Raw genomic sequence first — 6,936 nt, 5'->3', positions numbered from 1 at the left:
AACTGAGTGATACAAAATAATATAATGAATTGTAATCCATTAATTGATTGATGACTAATTCATAGATTTTTTTGTTATAATATTTGAGTGAAAAACATTGATTATCAGTCACTAAATATCCATTTGAAATGGAAGGATTTATTTCTATTAATGTGTTTATTAATACATGCTCAGCATATTTCATACAGATGTTTTTTCTTTTTAAATTTCTATAATGAATAGGATACCTACATTAATTCATTTTTAAAATATAATTTAAATTAGCATTTTATTTAGTGTAATGATCTTCTATGTCAATGATATATAATTTACTTAAATAATAATAAATGCATTTTGCTTTTATAAAAGCAAATGATGCTATTATCTAAACAAAATGTTCCAAAGGTTAGGAAAAAATAATGCATTAGAGCATTAAACAATTGAATTTAGTTATTGTATAGTTAGTTGTAATATTTTAGTTACATAAAAGCAACAAGGTTTTTAAAACACTTGGTAAGCTCCCACCATTCTGCTTTAAAATCGGAAGTGCCCTATTAGTGAGAAAGATGTTGGAAAGAAAAATAATATAAAAATTTCCTAAGAATGACTTATGAATAAAATAAAATTTTATAAATTGGTTTTTAACAAATTGTTAAAATTTTTTAAATTATTTGATCTGTTTGTTAGCCACAAAAATACCACATGTCATTTTATGATTTCCGAAATTCATAAAATGACATTTATAAGACTAAAAAAATTAAATTTAATGCTTCAGTTATAATTCCTTGGTTTAGAATTTTGAATCGAACATTTTATTTATTGAATTATTAATATTATATTTCTTATTTAAATCTGTAAAGTTCATGCTTACTAAATTAACGGTTAAAGCATCTTAATTACATATTGCACTACACATCGAAAATCAGAACGATTCTGAGCAAAGCTTAATGTTCTACTAATCATATTTCAATAATTGCTATGTTTCCAAATGCTTATAACTATATGTAAAAAGTTATTATATTTAATGTAATTTAAAAGGAACTAAATTTATGATATTTCTGAATAGCTTAAAACATATTAACAAAGTATGTTTTTAAATTTCATATTATCATAAACGTTTTTATATATAAAAATTTTATGTATAAAATATGAACTATTTTATTATTTATGGAACAAGATATATCAAAGTTATATTCTTTTTTAAATTTTATATTACTTTAAGGTATTAATTGATTTTCATTTTTAAAAAAGAGCAGGCTGAATTATTTATATTCTTATTTCTTTTTAAATTCCATTAAGTTATTTTTTTGAGAAAAAAAAACTTTCCTTAATATCACTACACTCAGTTTTTTTTTTAAAATTATTTCATAATAATTTATTATTTCTTTTCCCACAAGAAAAATTTTTTCAAGTGCAACAATGCTACTAATAATAGTTTATGTAATATAGAAGATACTATTTCATAAAAAATCACTTTTTTATTACATTAATAAGCATTTACTAGATTTAAATTAACAAGTTTTTCAGTATACAAATTTGAAACTGAGATGATTGTGTGGTTATCGCGTAATACTCTATGGTGACAACATCTAGGAATGAATTGACTGCATTGTGTCATCAGCAAAATCTGTTTGTGAATTTAAGAAATTCGCACATGAATACCATAACAAAGAGAAGACTTGTCTCCAACGAAACACTTGTTGAAAAATAGTCTCTTCATAGATTTGTAACTTTTCATTTTATCAAAATTTTTTTTTAAAAAAATTCTCAGTACATTTTAGAAATATTTATTAACGTAATAGCATTTTTATTAACAGAAAGTTTTTATTCCATAATCTTTTTGAAAGAAGTTTTTGATTTTATTCAGTCCTGCTGATATGATTGTACCATAATCTTAATGTTAGAAAATCACATAATCATTTCTTTGTGAATTTTTTTTATATATTCTATTTTTTTGTTACATTTTTCCTATATTTCAAAAATTTGAGGATACAATGTTTTCTTTCTTCCTACCAAACTTTCAGCTCTGTTTTTTTAATTTCATTGCCCTTTATATATAAAAACTAAACTCAGTGGCTCTATAGCCCATAGGGGGCCCAAGGCCTACTGTGCCCTTCTCAGTTTTCTTGGGCTCTGGAGGGAAGGAAGCAGATGTACCGGTCAGGTGGTCAGCCGAACATGGAACCCCTAGTGTTTAGTTCCCAAGCATGCTTGGTACTCATTTATCGACCCACTGAAGGGATGAACGTCTGAGTCAATGTTGCCCAGCCCGAGGATTGAACCCGGGAGCGCAAAGCGCTACCACTCAGCTACCAGGTGTCATTTATTTTTATTTATATATATATATATATATATACAATATATATATATATATTGAATTTTAATCTTTGCTATTACTACTAGTGTACTATGTACAAAAACTACTGCATGTAGCAAGTTATTAAAATGTACTGATACAAGGGTTTTCATGGGATCAGAGTATTTACTTTTGAGAGAAAAAAGTTAAAGAGCAATGCCTTTTTTTAGAGGAGCCTGAAGAAATCTTCGAAATAGCTCGAAAATAATGATGCCAATGAGGTTTTTTAGAAAATTAGTATTACATTTTGTTAAAATTCCAGTGTCTAGATTTTCATAGATTAATAAATAAATTTATGATTTATTAAATAAGATTATGAATTGATACAAAATTCTTTTTATTTAACAATTTTTTGTTTCAGATTTTTTCTTGACCATAAACATATTTGAAGTTCAAAAAAAGAAAGGAAAATTCTCTAGGTTGTGTGACTACTAATCAGGATTGGCATTCATTTCATTACTTGTTTTTTTTTTTTTTTTAAGCCATTTAAATCAACTCATTTTTTTCTTTAAAAAATATTCATTTATTTAGGTCAAAAATATTATTATTCTTATAGTTGTGATTTTTTATATATTTTTAAGTAGTTGCTTTGTAAAAGTAAAAAAATTTTAAAAAAATTTGTGTTATTTAAAAATTTGATGTTTGTTTAAAAATTTATATTGTTTTTGAGAAGAAAAATACTTATTGTCAATTCTGCTATTACGATGAAATTCCAGGAAAGACAACCTCTATGTAGTAACCAACTTTATTTACGACCACTTTTGAGAGGCATGGAATTTTTCCCATAGACTTTGCGCTGAAGAAAACCTTTAGGAGCGAGACCATTAAATCCTCTCCCCGAGACCGGGCAAACATCTGCATCAGATGCGGTAAAGATCAAATAAGGAAGCACGAAAAATAACAAATCAAAATATATTAACAAAACAAATAAGTAGATTAAAATATTTTCAAAATATTTATGTCAGGCTCTTATTTAGAGAGCTCTTTTAGACGATACAACCTCATGTTGCAGTCACTAAACACTGTGCTATAAATGATTTACTTCTATAGTTGTATATTAGAGCTACGATGGCTCAGGGGATAAAGCGTTCGCCTTCCAATGCGGCGAACCGGGTTCGAATCCCAGTCGATACGAATTCCGCACCCGGCTCACACCGACCACAGTGCTGACATTAAATATCCTCAGTGGTAGACGGATCATGGGTTAGAGTCCCCTTGCCGTCAGGCTAACCGTGGGAGGATCTCGTGTTCTTCCTCTCCATGTAACGCAAATGCGGGTTAGTTCCATCAAAAAGTCCTCCACGAAGGCAAATTCATCCGAATCCTCGATCCAGGAGTTCCCTTGTCTTCTGGATTGGATTCAAAATTACAAGGCTACGGAGTTGAACATTAGTAGTCGTAAACTCATAAAATTGGGTCGGCTGTTCAACGACGGTTATAAAATAAAATAAAATATAGTCGTATATTGGGCCAGAATAGCCTGGTAAGTCACTGGACCCATGTCCAAGAGGTCGTGGGTTCGATCCCTGCCGGCCGAAGACTCCCCGTGTAATAAATGGTGACTGATGCACATTAAATCTGTCGGGTCACAAAGTCCTCCAAATTTCCTTAACAAATCATACATCTGGGGCTATTGATCCGGGAGTTTCCTTGTCTTCTGGATTGGGTTCAAAATTACAAAGCTACAGTGTTGAACAATAGTAGTCGTAAACCCATAAAATTGGGTTGGCTGTTCAACGACGGTTATAAAATAAAATAGTTGTAAATTAAATTAGTAAAAAAAGTTATTTTAGAAAAAACAATCTCAAACAAACAAACCTCTTCTCATATTTTAAAGCTTACTAATTTTTGTGATATAAAATTAAATGCAAATTTAAACAAAAAAAGACATAATCGTTTATTTATTTTAAATATCTTTAACATTTATAATTGGTAAATTTATTTTTATACATAATTATATCAGTTGAGATCATGTTTATCGACGCTAAATTTTATTCACTGATTTGTTTTTTCATGACGCCAACTGAGGTGGCATTTCTGCACCAAGAAAATGACGCAGGCTAAAATTAAAATCATTTGAGATAAATCATGTACCTTTGATACCAATTTTGAAGTTAATGCTAGTAACCTCTAAGAGCGACTAACCCCCATCAACGACCAATTTACTGAGGAACGGAGAGTGGTCGCTCCCAAGAGGTTTCACGGTATTATACTTAATTACTTTGAGTTTTTAAATTTCCTCTATCTATTTAAGTTTTTTTACAAAAGGCATAATTGGGATATTTTTCTTCAAAAGTAAGTTTTATTGCTTATAGTTAATATATAAAATTGATAAATTATTCTCGTGTATAAATGTTTTTGCCAAATAATCTGATAATGTTTCTTGGTTGATGATATTATCAACAAATCTAATGTTTTTTTATTGCCAGAAATACGTGGTAGGGAATTTTGCTGACTTTTTTATGGAAATTCGCGGAGATAAGCTCTAATTCTGAGTGAGAACCCTGAATAATTCTTATAGATATGGAAAAAATTTCAGTAATATTATCAATCCTATTCTTTTATGCAAATAACAGCAGCTTTATTTATTTTTTTGAAAGGTAATTTGAGTCATAAAATTATATACTGATCAAAATTACAGACTAATCCTAAAGTTATATACCATTACAATTATTCTAATCAGGGGTTGATTTAAATATTTTTTTCTGGAGAATCAACATCTTGAGACTTTTTTTTTTTTTTTTAATTGGCAACTTTACTATCACATTCCAAAATATTTCTAGTTTAAATGTACTATTTTTTCCTGCAGAAATGAAAATTTGCATTTTATTTTAGGATTAATTTTTTAGGAAATAAAAAAAGAAGTGTGATCTAACTTTATACACACACACACACACACACATATATATATATATATATATATATATATATATATATATATATATATATATATATATACACACAGGGTGTCTCAGTTAAGCGGTTCAGAACTTCTAAGAGGGGTAGGGGGCATCCTGACGACTCGAAATCATATAGCAATGTGGGGTCGGAAATGCTTTCCTGAAGCGGTGACGTACACAGAAGCACCATAAAGAAAAGAGACCGTAAGTGAAAAATCGCTATAATAATACATTGAAAAAATTATATGGTACATGGGCCAAAGTAAGTGTTTGAAGTTTCTGCCACCGGCTACAATGTACACCTCACATCTCCGGCGCATGGACATTCGAACATTCTGCAATACTCCAGGCATATCTCGCAGGCAGCTACTGCGATTCCTGCAACCAGCATGCATTATCAACAGGGGTGTCATAAACCAGTGTCTTCATATGACTCCAGAAATCAAGACATAATAGGTCGGGTGACCGAGGAGGCCATGTAATTTTTTCAATGTATTATTATAGCGATTTTTCACTTAAGGTCTCTTTTCTTTATGGTGCTTCTGTGTACGTCACCGCTTCAGGAAAGCATTTTCGACCCCACATTGCTATATGATTTCGAGTCGTCAGGATGCCCCCTACCCCTCTTAGAAGTTCTGAAACGCTTAACTGAGACACCCTGTATATATATATACTACGGGCAGGGGGGGAATTTAGTTCAATTTGATATTTTCTGAAAAAGTGAAAACTTCGAAAGTTTCTCAAAAAGTGATATGAAATATTTTCTTTTATCGAATTAATAGCATGTAGGGTGTTTCATAATGATTCCCCTAAATATTTGTTTTTAGAATTCTCGTCTGTTAAGTTTACACATAGTTTGTCTACGGTAGGAACTCCCCCAGCCACATAGTCTGAGGCCGTCTACTGCTATTGAAACAAAAATAGCACATTTCAGGAGGACAGCTTTTCTTCACTCTAGGGCTTACACAATCGATCGAAGAAAAAGATTCCCTTTTTCTCGCCGACCCGAGCCAAAACCTGTCCTAAACAGTGACCCCACCCCCCTACTTGAAATAGTTATACCTCGTTGTCATAGTCACCGTCACGAGTCCAGACGAGTGGTTTTGGGAGTTCTTACTTTAGACAAACTATATGTGACCCACATAATAGTTAAGCTATGGTGGAGCAAAACCGCTATTGAAATCTCTCGAATCACTAATGTGGAGAAAAAACATCTTAGGACTCCACCTTCTTAACACTCAAGGGGGGCCCGCCCTGACAAAATAGGGGGGGGGGATTATAATTTATATAAAAAAAAGTGTTTTTTAAAAAAAAAATTTTGAAAAATTCATAACTTTGTTTTCTATTTAATCGTATTAATAAAACAGGAAAATAGGCAATAATTTTCACAATTAAGAGTTCCAGTGTAAAACAGTAGAAAATAAGGTTTATGTAAACATTTTTCGATAATTATTTAAGTAGGGCCATTAAACGCAAAATTCCACAATTCAAAGAGGTGTTATTTTTTTAAGGATTGAAATACAAAAAATAATTTTTTTTATATACTTCAATTGTAATAAAAAACTTGAATATTAAATATTCATTCTCTAAGGGGCACTAAAAATTCTAACGACGGTTCAGTGTTTAGTTTCATTTTATCATTTTAGTTTCACTTTCGTGAATTAGGATTTTATAAGAAGTGAAAATCAGACATGTGAGGTC

This window comes from Parasteatoda tepidariorum, chromosome 2 (assembly GCF_982258835.1).
Source record: "Parasteatoda tepidariorum strain Cologne lab strain chromosome 2, Ptep-v5.0, whole genome shotgun sequence".
Classification (NCBI taxonomy): Eukaryota; Metazoa; Arthropoda; class Arachnida; order Araneae; family Theridiidae; genus Parasteatoda; species Parasteatoda tepidariorum.
The sequence above is the reverse complement of the archived record's forward strand: the minus strand, read 5'-3'. Positions refer to the sequence as shown.